Source organism: Dermacentor variabilis, chromosome 3, assembly GCF_050947875.1.
Source record: "Dermacentor variabilis isolate Ectoservices chromosome 3, ASM5094787v1, whole genome shotgun sequence".
NCBI classification, from domain to species: Eukaryota; Metazoa; Arthropoda; class Arachnida; order Ixodida; family Ixodidae; genus Dermacentor; species Dermacentor variabilis.
Genome location: NC_134570.1, coordinates 154,557,421 through 154,577,843, shown reverse-complemented (window position 1 = coordinate 154,577,843; position 20,423 = coordinate 154,557,421). Strand labels below are relative to the sequence as shown.

The 20,423-nt window shown below is 50.0% G+C and overlaps 1 pseudogene; it reads left to right on the top strand.

Moving 5' to 3' along the window:
- The first annotated feature begins 9,806 nt into the window (after window positions 1-9,806).
- Window positions 9,807-10,589, top strand: LOC142574823 (ubiquitin-conjugating enzyme E2 Z pseudogene; annotated as a pseudogene).
- Window positions 10,590-20,423: the final 9,834 nt, after the last annotated feature.

The following is a 20,423-nucleotide window of genomic DNA, read 5'->3' as shown; positions in this document are numbered from 1 at the left end:
GTTGCGGAAAGTCTCGCACAGCGGCCACTTTTATTTCAGAGGGGCGGCGACGACCCTGACCAATCACGTGACCGAGGTAGACAACCTCGGCCTGTGCTAACTGGCACTTAGGAGCCTTTACTGTCAAGCCTGCTTCGCGCAGGCGGGTTAGCACTGCCCGCAAGTGTGTCATATGCTCAGACCAGGATGCGGAGAATATCGCTACGTCGTCTAGATACGGTAAAGCGAATTCTTGCTGTCCCCGCAACACTTTATCCATGAGACTTGAAAAACAGTATGGCGCGTTCTTCAAACCAAAACTCAACACTTTAGGACGGAATGTTCCCATTGGTGAAATGAACGCCGCATACCTACTAGCCTCTTCTGTAAGTGGAACCTGCCAATAACCCCTGACCAGATCTAGGGTGGAAATAAACTGAGCGCTACTAACTTTCTCAAGGCGCTCCTCGATGTTAGGGATCGGATAAATTTGATCCTTAGTGATGGAATTAAGCCTGCGGTAGTCGACGCAAGGACGAGGTTCCTTGCCCGGTACCTCAACTAAAATCAAAGGGGAGGTATAATCACTCTCACCTGCCTCAATAACACCGAGCTGTAGCATTTTCTTTACCTCAGCCTCCATAATATCGCTCTGGCGGGGTGACACCCGATACGCCTTGGATCGTACTGGCTCTGTGGAGGTAAGTTCTATATCATGAGTAAGTACAGAAGTCCTACCAGGCCTCTCAGAGAACAGACCTTGAAACTCTTGTAATAGCTGGTGTAGTTCGGTTTTCTGCTCGGGCGACAGCGGTGCTTTACTGATAAGGTCACTAATGACTTGACCGGTGTCTTCCCCGTTCGTCACTAAGCCTAGTCCTGGAAGCTCGACCGGAAGCTCTTCAGGAACGTTTACCATCATGCACACCACTGCTTCCCTTTGTCTATAAGGTTTGAGCAGATTACAGTGGTAAACTTGCTGTGCTTTCCGCTTTCCTGGCAGACTTACCACGTAGTTAACGTCCGACAGTTTCTGAACAATTCGCGCTGGGCCCTCCCACTGCACGTCTAGTTTGTTGTTTGGCGATGTGCGCAATATCATGACCTCATCGCCAACCTCAAAACGACGGGCCCTGGCTGTCCGATCATAATAAACCTTGGCCCTCTGCTGGGCCTTTGTCATTGCTTCACCTGACAACTCCTGTGCCCTTCTTAAGCGTTCGAGGAGCTTAAGCACGTACTCCACCACGACTGGGTCGTCGCCCCTACCTTCCCATGATTCTCGAAGCATGCGAAGCGGAGATCGAAGCGAGCGACCGTACACCAGTTCAGCTGGCGAAAACCCCGTAGCCGCATGCGGCGCGGTCCTTAAAGCAAACATCACCCCAGGCAGACACAGCTCCCAGTCAGTTCGATGTTCAAAACACAACGCTCTCAACACGCGCTTCATGACGGAGTGGAGCTTCTCAACGGAATTCGACTGTGGGTGGTACACTGAGCTGTGTAACAGCTTTACCCCACACCTTTCGAGAAAAGTTGTCGTCAAAGCGCTAGTAAACACTGTGCCCTGATCTGATTGGATTTCCGCAGGAAAACCAACTCGCGCAAATATGGACAGTAGTGCATTAACTATCTCAACTGAGCTGAGTTCTTTAAGCGGCACTGCTTCAGGGAACTTTGTCGCTGGGCAGATCACAGTCAAAATGTGTCTGTACCCCGTGGCTGTTACCGGCAGAGGTCCCACAGTATCAATAACGAGCCGTCTAAAAGGCTCCGTAATGATAGGTACCAATTTCAACGGCGCCCTCGATTTGTCCCCTGGTTTGCCCACCCGCTGACAAGTGTCACATGTCCTCACGAAATGGTCTGCGTCCCGAAAACACCCTGGCCAATAGTACTCTTGCAAGAGACGGTCCTTAGTTTTCTTAACTCCTAGGTGTCCGGACCACGAACCCCCATGTGACAAGCGCAACAGATCCTGACGATAGCATTGAGGCACGACCAGCTGATCGAACTCCACTCCTCGGCGGTCTAGATACTTCCGGTACAGGACTCCACCTCTTTCCACAAAACGCGCAGTTTTCCTGGCGATACCTTCTTTGACATTGCAGCGCACGTTTTCCAGGCTGCCATCCTTTTTTTGCTCGGCTATCAAAGCCGACCGGCTGACTTTTAGCAACCTATCAAGTCCGTCTGACGTAGGCGCGATGAGCAAATCAGTAGATAGCTCTTCTAACTTTCCCGCGTCGGGCGTTTCCTCTCCAGTATCTGGCGCCTTCAACGCTACAGACTCAATTTTATTCTGTTCGGGCGTGCTCTGAATATCAGCTTGCTGCGCCTCTGACCCTTTTTCGTTGTTTGATAACGTCGGCCCCGCAACTACCGCCTTTGCAGCGAGCTCCCGAACCTTCGATCTGGTTAAGGCCTGAACACTAGCTTCACCAAACAAAAGCCCCTTCTCGCGCAGGAGGTGATCGGACCTGTTTGAAAATAGGTACGGGTACTGGGGTGGCAGCATAGATGACACTGCCGCCTCTGTCTCAAGCGCTCCGAAAGGTCCTTCAATAAGCACTTTTGCTACCGGCAGACACACGCTATGAGCTTCCACGGCTTGCTTGATCCATGCGCACTCGCCCGTGAACATATGGGGTTCTACATAAGACGGGTGAACTACATCCATCGTAGCTGCGGAATCGCGAAGCACTCGGCACTCTTTCCCGTTCACGAGGAGGTCTCGCATGTAAGGCTCGAGAAGCTTCATGTTCTCGTCAGTGCTGCCTATTGAAAAAAACACAACTTTTGGTGTTGTTTCCGGACACTGCGCCGAAAAGTGACCCGGCTTCTGGCACGTGTAACACAAGCGCGCTCGCCTCATCTCGAACCGCTTTCTGCGTTTGGCTGCCGCCGTCTCTTTACGTTTGGTCGGACTGCTTTCACTCGCATCCGCACTACGCGTGTCCCCCTTTAATCTCATGGGCGTGAACTTCGGCCTCTCAAACTTCGAGCCAAATTCACCCTTTTGACCGTCCTTAGCTCCGCGAGCTCGACGCGTCACAAACTCCTCGGCTAGCTCAGCGGCTCTAGCCACCGTACAAACGTCTGGCCTATCCAAGACCCAGTATCGCACGTTCTCCGGTAACCGACTATAAAACTGTTCTAGCCCGAAGCACTGCAGAACTTTATCGTGGTCACCAAACGCTTTCTCTTCTTTGAGCCACTCCTGCATGTTCGACATAAGCCTATACGCAAACTCTGTATATGACTCACTTCTGCCTTTCTCATTTTCCCGAAACTTCCGACGGAACGCCTCCGCAGACAGCCGGTACTTTTTTAGAAGACTCGATTTCACTGTGTCGAAATCCTCTGCCTCCTCTCTATCCAAGCGAGCGACTACGTCGGCCGCCTCGCCGGGTAACAAAGTGAGCAAGCGCTGTGGCCACGTTTCCCGAGAGAACCCCTGCTTCTCGCACGTTCGCTCAAAGTTAACCAGGAACAAACCAATGTCCTCTCCAAGCTTAAACGGCCGCATCAGGTCAGTCATTTTGAACAATACGCGTTCTCCTGCACCGTGTGCCTGACTTCCATTACGAGCGCGTTCCATCTCTACCTCAAGACGCTTCATTTCCAAAGCGTGTTGACGGTCACGCTCTTGTTGCTCTCGCTCTTTCTGTTCTTTACGTTCACGCTCTTCTTTTTCTTTCTGTTCTTTACGTTCGCGCTCTTCTTTTTCTTTTTGCTCTTTAAGTTCGCGCTCCTGTCTTTTTGCAGTCTCCCTCTCTTCAATTGTCTCAAGGCATTCCGACAGCTCGTCATCCTCAGCCTCTAACTCAAGAATAGCCTTTATCAGTTCTGGTTTTCTGAGTTTGTCCGAGACATCCAGACCCAACTCTCTTGCAAGCTCCAACAATTTCGGTTTGCGCAACGACTTCAAATCCATGGCTGCTCTGAATGCTGCTTTCTCTACTGCTTACTATTGTCTTGCCGCAACTAACCCGGCAGCAACGACAACCACAATTACCAGCTCTGTTTCTAACACTAACAAAAGCCTGGCAAAGCTCAGAAGAAGAAAGTCCCGCACTCACCAAACCTCGCAGGCAGGAATTCCGCGCAGTCGTTCCGCTGCAGGCAACCAGTCGTCACACAGGGCTCGTTGCACTGCTCCCGGATCGTCGTTGAGCTGCTCAGCATACTGTCAACTGCATCTCTTTGCTGCTGGCCTCCGTTGTCGCGATCTCGCCGCTGGCAGACCGTTGTTTGAAGTCGTAGGCGATCTCACCGCTGTCAACCAGATGTTTGGATCGGACTGCTGGTACGATCTGTTGGGAACTCGGCGCTGACGCCCGTGGTTGTACCTGGGTCGCAAGCCCCAAGGGTAGCGTTGGCCTGGCGGCCTGGGGTACAACTGCAAGCATCCGAAGGTCCCGGCAAAGCATGAGTCGACAGGTAACAACGAAACAACTTGTTTATTTTAACATCGCAAAGAGTTGGCGGTCAGGTTTGACCGAAGTAGAGAGACGGGAGAGCACTTCACTCAACGGAAGAAATCGGAGCCCTCCTCTTGGCGTCCGGGGGCAGCTGTTTTTATACTCTCGCAGTTGAGGGCAAGAAGGAACCCCTCAAAAGACGAGCACGTGAATGTACAATGGGCTAATGGTGACGCACACTGTCGTAGCGATGCCGTAGCACCATGTCGTGGCGCTGCGCAAGATCTCGTAGCAACTGGTCGTGGCGCTGCGCAGCACACTGTCGTGGCGCTGCGCAGCACACTGTCGTGGCGCTGCCGGCCGGACACAATGACTGTAACGAGAAGATGGTCCCTGCTTTGGCTTCGCCTGTTTCGGGCACAATGACTGGAACGAGATCCCTGCTTTGGCATCGCCTGTTTCGGGCCCAATAACTGGAATGAGATCCCTGCTTTGGCATCGCCTGTTTCGGGCACAATGACTGGAATGCGAGGGGGATCCCTAGGCGGTCGCATCGCCGCAGACGCGCCTGGAAACACCTGGCGATGAGTGTTGCGGCGACGACGATCGGGCCAAAATGTCTGCCGCCCCGCCGCAGTTGGCGCCGGCAAAACCACGTGTCGCAGGCGAATCGTAACACCACCCAGTCTTCTTCTTTGCTGAACACGGGGCCGCTTAACGGGGAGCGTTGCCAGAGCATGTGCGATAGCGAGCAGTACGATTCGCCGCAATCCGGACATTGCGGCTCTACGTCCGGTGAATAAAGGCTCAGTCTGCCTCTCGAGGGGAACGACCTTGTTTGCAGCATACTGAATATAGATGACTGTGGTCTAGTAAGTTTAGCGTGGGGGAGCGGGAAGGTCCTCCTCGACAGCTAATAGTGCGTTGTTATTTCTTTGAAGGTGAGCAGCGGGTCTCGGTGGTCCCCTCCGTCCCCGCCACTTCGCTCGCCACGATCGCCGCAGTGCGTGAGCCCTCGCGCGCGTCCGTGCGCCAGCTCGTTGGCGTTGGGAAAGTCGGGGTGCACGTCGGCCCCCATGTGGGCTGGAAACCACTTGAGGATGTGATGACCCGCGGCTCCCTCGCTGCCGAGGACGGCCGCCGCTTCCCGCGATATCGAGCCCGAGGCGAATGCTCTGGCCGCCGATCGCGAATCTGTGTATACGTAAGGACGCTCGGGGTCCCTCATTGCCATGGCTATTGCCACCTGTTCGGCCACCTCGGACGTTACCCCCTTGACCGATGCTGCGTTAATGATCGTACCATCCCAGCGTATCGAGACGGCCGAGTACCGGTCGCTGCGCCCGTACTGGGCCGCGTTTACAAATGCCGCCAGTCCCGGGCAGTTGGCGGTCGATTTCAGCAGTGCTGGGGCCCTCGCCTTTCGGCGCCCCTCTTTGAATTGTGGGTGGACGTTTCTCGGAAGCGGTTCTACTTTGAAAGTGCCCCTGACCACCGGGCTGAGCGCGACCTTGCGTGCGTTGCACTCTGCCTCTGCATTTATCCCTGCTTCTTCTAGGATGCGTCTGCCGGCCCTGGTGGTCGACAGCCGCACGACCTGTTAGACGCAGGGCTTTCTAGTTTTAGCGAGAAAGAAGAAAAAATTAAAACGTCTGTAAAATCATTTCACATTTTTTCCCGATGCTCGCGTCAGCTAACGGATGGGGTGACCCCTATAGTCATGACGTCTATCCTGTTGCCAGTTTTCGCCGAGTGTCCCCTCTTGTTGAATTTCTCTATTGCCTGGTTCCGTAAACCTGACCTTCAAGCTCAGCCAAGATCAATTCCTTCGCGTCTCACCTCGCGCGCCATCGAGGCGCAACTCCAGCAACGACGCTGGTGGCGCTTCTCATCAGTTATAGCTTGAGTTACTGTATATGGCTCCCTGTCTGAGCCATATGCAGCAACTCTAGTTATAGGCATGGAGGAAGGAAATAATAGGAGGGAGCATGCCGCAACGCGCTTGAAGCCGATGTGGTGGAACAACATGTGAAGTTAAACGTGGCAGGCCTCTCCGAAAGGTGAGCGGCGTTGTCATACACTGCTGAGTGCTTTTGCGGTAAGTGTGCGCTGCGGTTCGTGTTGCTGTAAATTGCATAGTAATGCCTGTTGTCATTTCAGAAGCTAAGCACGCATATCCTTCACTTGTAAAGGGCGGCTAAATACTGCTTTGTGAACTGGGGCCCTATAACGTAAATCTATTCCAAAATGTTTCTATTCCAATCTCCTGACGTCAAATTTGCGTAACCACCAACGCAAGCACCGGGCGGTCACCCGCAGGGTTGTCTGAACAGACCAATCAAACGCTCTCCTCGTTCATAGGAGGTCACGTTTGTTTGCATGAAAAACGAATAACATTGCCTACACTGAGCGGCTTGTCATATCTAATTGGCTGACAAGAGGCGAGGAGAACGCTCAAGTGGAGAGGGATTCGATGGGGCCGAGCCACTGCACTGAAAGTAGATAACCGGGTGAAGAGGGTGGTGCCGGCGTCTACGATTGGTCGGCTTTCCCTTACTTAGCTTGCGGTGGCTGGTCGAAAATCGCGGCGGCATGCAACGGAAGCTCAAGAATGAAGCTAAAACGGACCCTCAGCAAAGAAGAGTTGGCAGAATGAGGGGGTAAACGTGCCGAAAGTGCTCGAAAACGTTACACGGCCACGCAAGAAGCTTTATTATACCCAAATACGCCCATGCTCTACGGCAGGTGCGAGTAGCGAGCGTCTGAGCGATCGGCGGTAACCATCTTCTATTCCTTTCGGAACGGGTCAGCCTGCGGCTATTCCGAAGAAAATTGAGTTTTGTTCGGCATATTAATGCATCTTTATCGCGTACACGTCACTTTGACGCGGTGAGTTCTTGCGGTTTTGTGACGTCGCGTGACAGGCAGGTGAAGTGGGTGCAGCCCGAAAACTTTTTACCAATAGCCGAGGGCTAATGGCGAAAAGGGGTCGAATCAGAAATAACTGTTTTTCTTTTTTCCGTCAAATCATGCATAAACAGTGCGTACACATCATATCAGATGGGGAGGTATCGCGGTTTTCGTGTCGTTGCGTGACAGACAGGTGAAGTGGGGGTGGTCGAAAAACGTTGTTGACCAATCGTGGAGGGCTGATAACAGAATTGGAATAGAAAAGTTTGGAATAGTTTTACGTTATAGCGCCCCTGGTCAGTTCTCGTGCGCAGGATAAAGCAAATTTTAGTTTATGAGTTGGAGTGCACATTTTTCTTTTTTTTTTCGCCCATACATGTTATAAGTTCTATCCACCATGGTTGCTTAGTGGCCGTGGTCTTGGGCTGCTGAGCCCGAGTTCGCGAGATGGAATTCCGACCACGGCGTGCACGTTTCAACGGGGGCGAAAAGCGAAAGCGCCCGAGTACTTACATTTAGGTGCACGTTAAAGAACTCCGGGTGGCCCGAATTATTCCGGAGTCCTCCACTACGGCTCGCCTTATAATGAGATCGTTGTTTTAGCACGTAAAACCCTATAATGTTTTTGTAATAAGATCGTATGCGTCCGATGACCTACCACCCTAACACTAGTTTGTGTTCGCAGTACGCAGTGTTCGAAGCAGTGCCAGTGCATAGGAACAAAGCGCAGACCGCATCACCCGGCCTTATATGGGTCTCAAACTCCAAAAGCTGGAACAAGCGCTGTTTGCAGTTGCTGCTGTTTTTCTTGGGAGCATGATAAATTGACAAAGCACCGCGTTTCACGAGAAAACAGCATAGCACGTACGTAGTATATGCAACTCACCGTTTCTCGCACGAGTCAGCGCCCTCTGATGTTAATAAGCGCCGCCGCATTTGGCCTGCAAGGATGACTCTGCTCCCGCAATGCGATAAATCGCATGCATGCAAACCCTCATGCGTAAGATGCCACTGATCCAGCAAGAATGCAAATGAATAATGCTCGCATAACAGGGCAAAGTGCCCACGGGCAAGGCCTCGGTCAAAAATGTGACGAACACATATCACTTACCATCGCCCACAACGGTCTGTGTAATGCGGTCGAAGTATACCTGTAACCTCAATGCGCTGACGTTGGATGGTGAACCTTTCACAACTCGCCCAAAGTGCGGAACACAAGCCTTGCAGGAAACGACCGAATCGGAACAAACATTCGGAGAAAATTGTGACCACAGATACACGCATGCAGAGCAGCTGAGCAGCGACGGAGGCCTCCATAGTTAGCAGCTGCCGGCCGAGCACGTAGCGAATAAAAACAACTGGCAACACAACGTCTCGGCAAATCTCGAATTTGCTCCGCGTTCTCGACGCAACCGGTCCGCCACTGTCGCCATTGGGCCATCACTGTCGCTTCACGGTGCGTTCGCTTGCCAAGTCTGGCTGCATGACGCAATGCTCCCTCGTATAGCTTTTTCCTTCCTCCATGGTTACAGAGCGCTGAGACGCCGGGTTACGGCGCAGCTGCCAGGGCTGCTGCTTTTACTGCTACACAGCAGCTTTTGGTTCAGGTGCTGCGTCGCGCCACGTCTCCCCCGTGTATTGCTAGCGCGCTCAGACTAAACATTGCTATCGCTTTCAATGCTTCGCCATGCTGGCGCAGCTTCCCACTGATTTTTGTTTACGGGGCTATGTTTACGGGCTTGCCGGTTGTCATGAGCCATTACATAAGGGTGTAAAATTCATTCATTGTGTTACGTGCCGGACAAATTCCTCGTTGGGTAGGAATAAGAAATGCTTACGCATTAAATAGCAGAGGTGATGCGAGAATGTGTGTGCGTACCTATCGTAAAGATGACCACCGATTAGGGCAGTTAATATGTTCGTACCTTTGTTAAAATTCTGTGTTACCTCTCTGTCGTGTGGTAAACAGCTGCGCTGGTCATCCAGTTCCAGAGTGGAATGGCTCATGATTTTTCTCTAGATATTGCGTCACTGCTCCCAATTACGTGGAAGTGAAATTTTCACGCGAACACCGAGCTTCATTTCAGCATTTTTCACGAAACCCTGCTTTGTTCACCTGTCCTTACCTCTATATCGTTTTGTTTTGGTCAATATCATTTCGGCCAACGTTGTCTCCGACGGCAGGCTTACATTACAACTACGCGCGATTTCTATTCCAGTAGCATTGATATATAATTTGCATAAACATTAGATTTTGAGTTTCAATATTCCCCCTTAATTAAATTCTCCTCTATTATCGCCCCCTTCACAGCAAATCCCCAGTTGCGGTTGCGTGCTAATGTTTCGGTGCATTCCTAAGTTCATCATTATCATTATCAGCGAACTCGCGCTGGTGCCAACCTATTCGGAATTGGTCCCAATCCGCCACGGCAATTTGGGGCCACGTCAACCCCTCTCCAGGCAGGCAGCTAGGGTCGACCGCGCCGAAAGATGATGTCGCGGTGGAACGTCAACGAGAATCCTAGCCAGCAGTGCCTGGAGAGGGTAAAGCGTGATCTTGCAGAATTCCACGCCGACCCGGCGCCGGGAGTGTTCATGGCGCCCGACGAGAAGGACATGACTACCGTTCACGCCGTCGTGGTGGGCGCCGCAGGCACTTCGTACGAGGGAGGCTTCTTCCACCTGCTCATCAAGTGCACCAACCAGTACCCGATGTCGCCGCCTCTGGTGCGCTTCATGACCACCGACGGAGGGCGCGTGACGTTCAACCCGCACATCTCGTACGGCGGCCACATCTGCCTCAGCCTGCTGGGCACCATGGCCGGGCCGCCCTGGACACCCGCGCACAGCCTGTCCTCGGTTGCCGTGTCCATCCAGTCGATGCTGGACGACAGCGTCGGAAACGTCGACGGCGGATTAGACGCTCTCGAGCACATCATGTTTGGCTTCTGGAATCCGGGCAATGCGAAGGCCATGCGCTACCAGACACTCCGGGTCGCCGTTTGCAATACCATCGAGTCTTGCCTCGCGGGCAACTGCCCGTTCCCGCCATCTCTGCGGGACCAGTTGCTCGTCAGCTTCACGGAGAACTACGGCAAGTACGAAGAGGTGGCCAAGGCAGAGCTGGCCGGCAACCAGGGTGGGGTGCTTGCCTGGCTCGGCTTCGAAAACAAGTACGAGGTGCTGCTGGCGAGGCTGCAGAAACTTAGAAAAATGGTCGAGGCGCGCAACAATGCCGCCGCGAACGCTGCTCCTGATGCGCTTAAAGATCGCTAAACCCTTCTCGTCTGCGCAGCTGTGTAATCGAAGGCGGGGCTTTTCAAGGATGCGCAGCGTCCCACGAAATTTTCATCGTGCTCACGTTACCCCGTGATTTTGGTATAGAATAAAGAAATTGCTTTTCCAGAGTGCAATATTTCAGTGTCCGCACCAGAGGTTTCCCTGCTAAAATCTGCATTCACAAAAAAATATTTCCGGTACCGTACTTTAGCAAGCATATATGCTGCGTAACTGGTCGATGTTGAACTTCTTTTTCTGAACTATTTCATGCAGCTACTTGACCAAAGGCGAAGTACCAATTTCATATGATTTATTTTATAAGCTTAACTTTAATCACCAGAAACTATGCAACTGCACACGAAAATATTTTACTGTGATGCTGTTAGTGTGGCTATAGAGAGGTTATGTCCGTTTCATGGGGCGTCTCGAAATACCAAGTTTCGCGAAGCTTTACGCAAAGTAAATGGTAAACATGTTATGCGTGATGTGCAAAGCAAATTTTTATGTGTATAGCTTAATTAAAGGCTCAATGAAGATTGCCTTTGGCGTCTCCAAGCAAATGCTCGCAAGCTAGCGGCCGCGCCGAGAAACAGTTGATCCAGGTTCAAGTTTCAAACAAGAGAAAGTCTCCTGTCACCGCCTGCTGTTCTCAAATCGTCGTTCTCAGACGCTGTTCAATAATACTCATTCAACAATACATGGCGCGACGATGAGTGTGAGGCAATTATCCGTTCTCTTACAGCAACCTGCTGCTGCGAAGCAAGAGGTGTGCTCTAGCGTGGACCAGGCGTCACGCACTGCTGGCGTATACGGAGCAAGCGCTGACGTGATGAGAAGCACTTCGAGCGGCGTCACAGGTGTTGCACTTCGATGGTGCGCGAGATGCAGTCGAAGGAATACCGTCGGCATTCGTAGCTTGAAGTCGCTCTCTGCGCCTGTCAGACCGACACCTACTAGGAAGCGTGGCTGAGACCACCGTATGCACGTATGTGGTAAACAGACAGCTGCTCCATTTGCAGGAACGGTTATCTCGCGCATAGCCGCGCTGAGACTCCAACACAGTGGAAGCCAGAACGCTGTCCCGGCTGCGTTCTGGCTAAGCATAGTATGACAGAGTCCATTTGGTTGCGCCGTTTTCAAGCGAAGCTTGTATTGTTTCACAAGTTTCATTGACGATGTAGTCACGCAAAAACTTGGACGACGCTTAAGCTTCGCCTTTAAGAGTGGAAGGCGATAGCATTCAAAGATCCTCCAGTGCTCAGGCTTCCCGGCAACTGGAGCGTATGTAGCCGTAATGTTACCTGGAAACGCTTGCCGCGAATGCTATGCACGAAGGGGTGGAACCACGGCCTCTTGCCAGGGCCGCGATGCGGTTTATGATGCGGCGGAGACGAGCGCCAGGCTGGAGTTAATAGGAGTTAATGCAAGGAACCGGACGCGCCGCACCGCCCTCCCTCCCCCTCCCCCCCCCCAAGTACGGTTTACTAGAATACAGTTGAGTGGGACGAATAGCTCGGACGAGACGTTCATTTGAGGGATCGCCAGCCATTTGTGCGCAGGCGCGAGTAAGAGCGGGCGCGAGAGTGAAAATCTGGGGGATTTTGCTAACTCTGCTTAGGCACTACGGAGGAGGTTTCTTAGCGCGCGTTGTATTCGTTGTCTGACAAGCCGGCATTGCGGAGTGCTCAGCCGCTGTAGGAAGCTTCTAGGCCGCTGACTGCCGCGCGGTGAGTCAGTGGGCGCAGACGCTCCTTGGTGATCGCTGTGTCTGAAGGGGCAATATTCTAACTTGTCTTGTATAAGTCGCGGGTCGCTTTTTTTCTTCGCGACTATAGATTGGATTTTTTACAAGTACTGCTCCATGAGGGCACATGTAACCGGCAAATGGAGGCCTCAGGAGAGCACCTGAGGTTATAATAAAGCAGGCGACGCAGGATCTCCAGGGCACCCAAGTCGTAGCGGGGTGATCAAAGGTGGAAGCAGGCCGGCCCGTGGGTTGGCGCCGCGGAGGCCGAAGCCTGCAAGGGGGGTGTTCGCATAAAAAAATTGGCTGTTCGCGATAGCGGACAGCCGATCTTATACAACCCTGGCACGCGCAGGCCTCGTGGAGCTCCAACCCACGGACCAGTTCGGGTTCTATCTTTGGTGTTCCCGTTGCCGCTTTGGTGTCCTGGAGGCGCTGCTAATAATTCGAAATAATGACACGTTGTTACAATTAGTAAAAGACACTATTGAATGTATATAGCTACGTCCAGCCGCCAACTTGTGACGCTAAGTTCAGCACTATTGCGCCCGCGACTTTTTCAATATATGCGGCCCGGGCTCTACTACGGTCGCTGCTGCTCCCACACAAACATCTGTGATGTTATTTACAAGGTACATCGCCGTAAGGCGCAATAAAGCTATGATCCGGCACGACTGTCTTAGCACGAGCGCCGCAGGCGCGAGACAGTCTGTCCGAAACAGCGGTCGCCAAATCGGGCGTCAGTACCCGCTGCTTCACCTATTTTACAGCGCCGGCAGCCAGCGTCCGAGCGTAAACAAACTCGACCCCACTACACAATGCCGGCACGCCTAGGGACAAACACCTAGAATACACGCTAGGAAACCTATTCGGTAGTGCCTAGGCAGAGTCTTATATAATAGTGATCTGAATAAATGAAAGACGCTTGATTTCGCAACAGAGTCATAAATTCAAGGAGCAAAAGCCCCCAAATTTTCTCTCTCGCGCTCGCTCTTACTCGCGCCTGCGCACAAATGGCTGGCTATCCCTCAAATGAACGTCTCGGTAGGTGGCGCTTGCTTTGCTGCGGGGCGCGCGACGACGAAAAATACTATGGTGGCGCTGTGATTGAAGTGGGCCGCATCAAGGTCGCTGTTGGAAACTGCTGGCGATACTTCTCGGAAGGGTCATTCGTACTACTACGCGCGCTTCTGTATGCGGTCAGACTTCTCAAACGGTGTTTATAATTGCATATCACATGTATTTATGCCTTACGCATAGATGACATTTTTCCTCTTCTTTAGTTGATTTTTTTGTGAAGCTCGGAGATTGCGGCCGCAGTGTCGGCTTTCTTTCTACTATGTTTTTTTACGGTTCCCTTTGGAGAAGAAATATTTTTCTCGTTCTTTAATAGCATCTAGGTCTCGTGTGTATTTTTGCGCATAGTTTTTCATCAGTAGGTCTTGCGAAACGCAGACGGGAAAGCTTATGTAAACTTCCTGCTTGCCGCTTCAAACAAATGAATAAATAAAACAAGAACCCTCTCCGGCGCCCTGTACTCAGATTTACAAGAACTATTCTTTACAAAAACTAAAAAAAGGTGCCAGTGCAACATTCCATTCATGTCTTCTTCTTCCTTGCGTAACAGAACGCGGAGTAGTTAGTACGTTTTTTTTTTTATTGCGGTCGGACCTCGGGCGCCGAAAACAGGTTTACATAGCCATTATATATGCTAATATTTCACCTGTAAACCATGTGAAATATTTTGTCCAGTCCATGCTTAACAGCAATGACAACAACAACAGAGGCTGCGCGGTAGCCTAATTAGCGGGTACATAGTGGATATGGCGTTTGCCTACTGAACTCGAGCTCATGGTTTCAAACTAGGTTGCGGGATTCCATGGGAACGAAATGGAAAAACACTCGTATACATCTGTTTAGCCGCACGGTAAAGAAACCCAAGTGGTGACAACTATACAGGGTACCTCCTAATCATATCGTGAGAAGTAAAACGCAAGAACTTTGTTTAATTAAAAAAATGTAGCTGCGTCCTTCGGCTTTTTTCTATGGGTGTATACGAAAGAAATTATTCTCGAGTCTGATTTCTGAAAAAAGAAAAGAACATGTTACGCTTATCGCATATTTCATACCTAAATGTAATGCCATTCCCAACTGTACGTCCGCGCTACTAAGCAGCTTCTGTATTAAAAGCGGCTGTTTTATGCTATCCGGGCCCTGTCATAAGGACAATAATGAAGCAATTGAAGGAACAGCATGCCTCACATACATGTAGAGACATTTGTAGATTTGCTGTGTTCGTTGAAGAAGAAAAGTGTGGTACTACATTGGGCACCCACGTTTAAGGGGTTGCATGCACATGGTGATACTGTCAAAAAATGTTTTCCTTGCCTGAATCAAGTTAGCACATCTACAGGTTGCCCCAAAACGGGGTATTTACGTTGAATGCTAGCTAGGAATTTGTTCAGTGGAACCGATTAGCACCCGTCAATCTCTCAGGATCTGGTGCGCCTTTGCGCCACAGCCACGACTCTCCAGCAGCACAACCATTCCTAATAAAAGTCCTCACTTGTACTGGCCCCTCATCTTTGAGACCTCAAAATTACCGCTGTGCATTACATTCGAACGGAAATAACTATTCGATAATGTTTATTGGTGAATTCAAAAGTCGTATACGATCTGAATAACAAATATCATCGCATTAGACTATATGTTTCTACTTCATTTCTCCGGCTAGCTGGCACGTTGAGGGAGACGACCTGGCAAGCGACGGAGATAACATCGCTAAAGAATATCCGGTCTCCCCGATTTAGTCTGAGCACATCGCAATATCTTTTCCCTAACACTGTTTGTTCAGATTAACATCAAATAATTGCCGTGATTCCTTTTCTCTGAAAGTCAACTGGTTCACCTCGGCCAACTGGAACGGTTAAAGGAAACACGCTTATTCCGGGTCGGCAGTTTTCAGTTTTTCAATCAGTGCATTTAGGACATGTGACAATTTTTCTCTTATATATATATATGTATATATATATATATATATATATATATATATATATATATATATATATATATATTTATATGCCTATGCACCCTTAGATTTACCCAGAAGTGAATTGGTCATCTCAATTTCAATTCAATCTTAATTTTCTTTTAGACGGAGAAGGAGACAGGACTAAAAGCTCGCAAGCTTAACAGAGGTCCTGCCCCCTTTATCAACTTGACAGTACAGTACACAAGCAGAGATTTTCATTTTTCTAAACAAACACTGAAACAAGATAACAAAACACTTTGTAAAAAGCAGCGCTATGCATTGCAGCACCAGCACAGGCATTACAAAACCGGTGGTTACGGGGAAACGAAATAAGCGGTATAGATTTAAACTGAGTGCAATATTATTACGTAATTTTGTTCAGAAAAAATCCCTTAATAGCATCACATGAATGCTCAAAAGTGTCACACAATCCTTTGTATAATTTATGTAATAGTGCTGGAACTGTATAAGGAGGAGACTGCTCTGTATAACATGCCCTAGGTGTCGGCACTAACCGAATTTCTTTGTCTAGTCAGCAGGATATGCGTGTTTATCTCAAGTTTTGCCAGATAACAGATATAATGTTCACCACTTCGTGAGGAGCGTTTATAGATCATTAAAAGTCTATAATTGTATAAACTGTAGATTCGCAGGAGTTCATATTTAAAAAACAAGTCATGTGTGGGAGAACAGTAAGCTAGACCAGCAATGTATCTTACAGCTCTTTTTTGAAGAAAGTGAAGCTTGGATAAATTTGTGACACCCGTAGTCCCCCAAACGGTACAACACTATTGCAAGAGCGAGAACTAATGAGTTGTATAGACACAGCCTAAACTTGACAGGAAGAATACCGCCTAGGCGCAACATAACGCCGACAGCTGAAGACACTTTTGATCTAATATAGTCAATACGATCATTCGAAGTGAAATGCTTTGAACAGATAACGTCAAGGATTCTAACAGAACATACTATTTCAAAGGTATCAGAGCATAAGAATACGTTGAACGGCGTAGAAATTACTTTCCCTTTTGGAAAGTACAATATTATTTTTCCTGTTTTTAGAATTAATCTTCAAAGAACTTTATTTTGCCCATGTAGTTAATGCATTTAGTGTATTGATTGCTTTCTCTTCAATGACACTTTCTGGTCTTCCGGATATGAACACCGAAGTGTCATATCCGTCTGCATCTCTTCGCGCCACGCATCTCTTCACACCATGTGGTTTTATGTCGTATAATATTGTTTTCTTCGATCGTTGTCTCTCATCAATATTCCGCCTACAAGAAGCGTGCGTAAAATGACGCGATATCGGTAACGTTTTCTTACGTAGCGCCTCGTTGCAAATAGGCGGCATCTGTGGCAAAAATTAGGTGTCACCTATAGAAAACATTGTTAAAACAGCAGTTCACCTAGCTAAAACTACAATTGGTACCGGACGACAGGAACCGCGGGCGCAGCAATGAAAGCAAAACCATATAAAATCTTACTGCAAAGACTTTCTGCGAGAAAAGCTGTGCGTCCGCCAGCGCCCGCGCAACGAACGTGCGTTCGCTAGCAGACGACGCACTTGACAACAACAGCAAAATTAAGGACGTCATGTTGTATAACGCATGCCTCAAATATTTATACGTAGGAAAATGGTGTCAATATAAATTTCCAGTTGAAATAAAGCAGCATTTTAAGAGCTCCCGCAGCGAAATCTTGTTGAATATGCCGCGAAGCGCGTCTCCGCCCCAATCCAGCCCCTTAAACTTCGTAAACTAGTAACGCTCTCCTCCTCAGCCTTCACTCCTCCTCGTTTCTCCTCTTTTCACGCTCCCTCCTAAATCGTGGCGCCGCCTACACTTCTCGAGCGCAGCAACGGCATCAACATGCGCTCCTCGCCACTCCGTAGACGCTTCTCGAGCAAAAATGGCGCTGATGCGTGGCGCGAGGGCCCACGTGGTGCTATTAGGCCAATAGCGACGCGGCGTCGGCCAGAGCGCGCGAGGAGGAGGCGGCATTCTTCAAAGCGTGGCACTACTTTCCGAAGTTTAGGGGTTTTAAATCCAGTTCGCTCGGGGCGCCCTAGCAATTTTTTTTCCCACACGCGGCGCCTCAGCGGGTGAGCGCCATTCGGCCCACTCGACTATAGTCAAGTACACTCTACCCCAAGGCACCAATCGCGCCGGTGTGCACAATATGACGAACGCCGCGGCCGGTTTGTGTGTGTGAAGGGGTTTGTTTGAGTTTTCGCGTGACAGAATTATGTTAACTAGTATATTCGGATTACAATGCGAGAGCTATCAAGTCTGTAGGTTGTGTGCAAGTCGTGGTTTACAATTTTTCTACGTATTTTAGCTTGGATATTCAATTAGTTCATTCAATTCCTGGCATCATATGAAAGGCCTGGGTATACCCAGTTCGAAAATACCTTTGCCGATGCGACGTCCGACGTGGGACACCAGATTTTCTGCATCACGGTCTCCTTAACGCTTTCCTGTTAAAACGCAGTTTCTCTCAGAGCAGAGCAGCTGCGCGGAAAGGGCAATTTGCTAAGGTGACAGTTGCGCCGACGCCGGATCGTAAGTAATTAGGAAGGATTTCAAGTGCATAGGAGCGCGCTCACGCCACGCGCGCAACCAATCGGAGCCCTTTCTCTTCCGCCCTGCAGGGAAAGGGCAGGACAGGGTGTCGCGCGAGCTGCGCTGGCTTCGTTTCCGTTCAGTTAATTCACAGAAAACGGATGGGATGGCCATGCATTGTGCATTCCCCCTAGGAACTGGCAGCCTTCGACGAGTGGCGTCGACAACTCGCCCGTGAGAGGGCTCGCCGTCGGCGCGCCGACCTAGCCGTTAAGACCGGGATATAGTCCGACGCAGCGTGAGCGCGCGCACACGTTACGTCACGTTGGCGCGAACAACAGCTTCTATACTTCCACCGACGGTTCGACGCAGTGGCGCTACCAACGTAACTGGAAGCGGCCAACGCGCTTCGACTTGCCCGGTGTCTAACAAAGCTCGCCCACGCACCGATAACGTGGCTCTATAAATGCACCTTTAGAGCCGCCCGAGTCCAGACGATCCGACAGCAACGAGAACCTCGCGAGCTGACGGAGCGGGAGGCCGAAGCAATGCGGCACCGTTACCTGTGGGTTACTTAACCGTGACGAAGGTCAGGTGCACGAAAGACAAGCTTCGATTGCCCCCATTTTCGGGTAGCGGAAGGGTTGGTCATTTATTTTGCAGCCAAGCGCACGGCACGTCTTGTACATATCTGGAGAGTTTATGCACGGCAGGGCCACGCATGGCGGCACCCATACCGTGACAGCACGGCGTCGTCGGCGCCGATGTGGCGAACATGCCTTGAGTGTGTTTTCAATATCACAATAAGGGCATCTTGGAGCAAATTCACAAACCCTAAATTCACCAGAGAAGCTTTGTTTTTCTTTTCCCTCCAATTTCCGGGTGCTGGTTGGTACCTGTCGTCTGGCAAAATTGGCGGTACCGGATATATTGCAAATCTAGGCGGCCCATGCAGTAGGTGATAAACATAAGCGCGGCCTTGAGCTCCAACACCAGCACGCCGTCGTCGGCACTCTATCGCCTTCGTGCCATTGTGATCCTTCTTTCGTAGTCTTGTTGTCGTCATACTTCTGGCACGTTCACTCAGTTGTCAACGCTGCGTTATCAAATCGTCTTCATTACGCCACTGCCATCCAGTCGTCTTAGTCATATCGTCGTCATCGTTGTACTGTCACTATAGGCGACGTCTTCATAGATCGCCATGTCTTCGTAGCCGTTCCATCATCGTGAATCTGTCGTACGCTTTCTTGTCATTGTCAACGCTTTCTCGCGATAAAAATTATGCAGAGCGTTTACCGTAAATTGAGCCAACCATTAAGAAAGTTTGGAGGACGCTTAATCTTGGCCTTTCATAGTGGAAGGCGATAGCATTCACAAATCCCTGACTGCTTTTCACAATTCCCGGCAAATGCAGCTTATTTACCCGTAATGTTTACCGGGAAGCGCTTGCGACGAACGCTATGCACGAAGACGAGCTTTCTGGTAAAAACGCGGCCTCTTGCGTGGGCCGATCTGCTGCTATTGTTTCGCATCATTTGTATTTCTGTATGAGAAGATCTAACATAAACTCCGATGAATAACTTTGTAAAGAATGAAAGACAACGTCTGAGCAACTTTGATGACACAAGAGTGGTTGGGTATGCGGCGTTCGTAATGATTTCATGGCGAAACGACGGTTGACGCCGGACCGGAACGCCGACACCGGATTTTCTGCGACACGGGGCCGTCAACCGTATCACCTTAATAAACTTTTACTCTGCGAAACAACGAGAAAGTGTTCTTCCTTCGCCGTACAGGTGGGCGGCTCTCTCAGTTCAGAAAGCCATTGACTAATGCCACGGACTTCGCTGATTATCCAGGATCTGTGCCGTCACCATTGCCTCCCAAGTTTATTCGATGGCGTGTAGCGGTTCGGAAACTTCAGCTTGTTTTGTTTTGTTTTTTTTTCACGCCGTGTGGGCACACCAACACCATGTGTCGAAGGGTGTCCGGTACATCACAAAATTGTCATAGGTATGAGAATTTTGTGGGGTGCATCCTTTACATGATCCTTCACGGACATATGTGTTCGTTTGTAGTCTGCTAAGGCTGAAGACCTTATGCTTGCTTAATTTCGGATGTGGTAGTGCATATTATCTTCTCTCCAGTCGGTAGCATTGAAATATTACGGCGTAGTTGATGGGAATGTACTCCACCATCGTCGCTTTCCGGAGCCTGTGCGGCAGAAAATCCCGGCTGGTAAGTTTTCAAGTGGCAGCATATGCTGCTTCGTTTCCTGCCAGGTGTTCGTGACCTGCTGTTCCAGTAAAAAAACAATGGAAATATTGAAGGACCCCAATATTATGTATGTCAGGATGAGTCACTTTGACTATTATCACAATAAAACTGAGCAAACCAATAGAACAAAACTTGGTGCACATAAGAGGTGTGCAGCTTTGTGCATCAGCGTTATGAGCAAAACCTGGTGCACAATTTAAAAACATTCAGTAAGT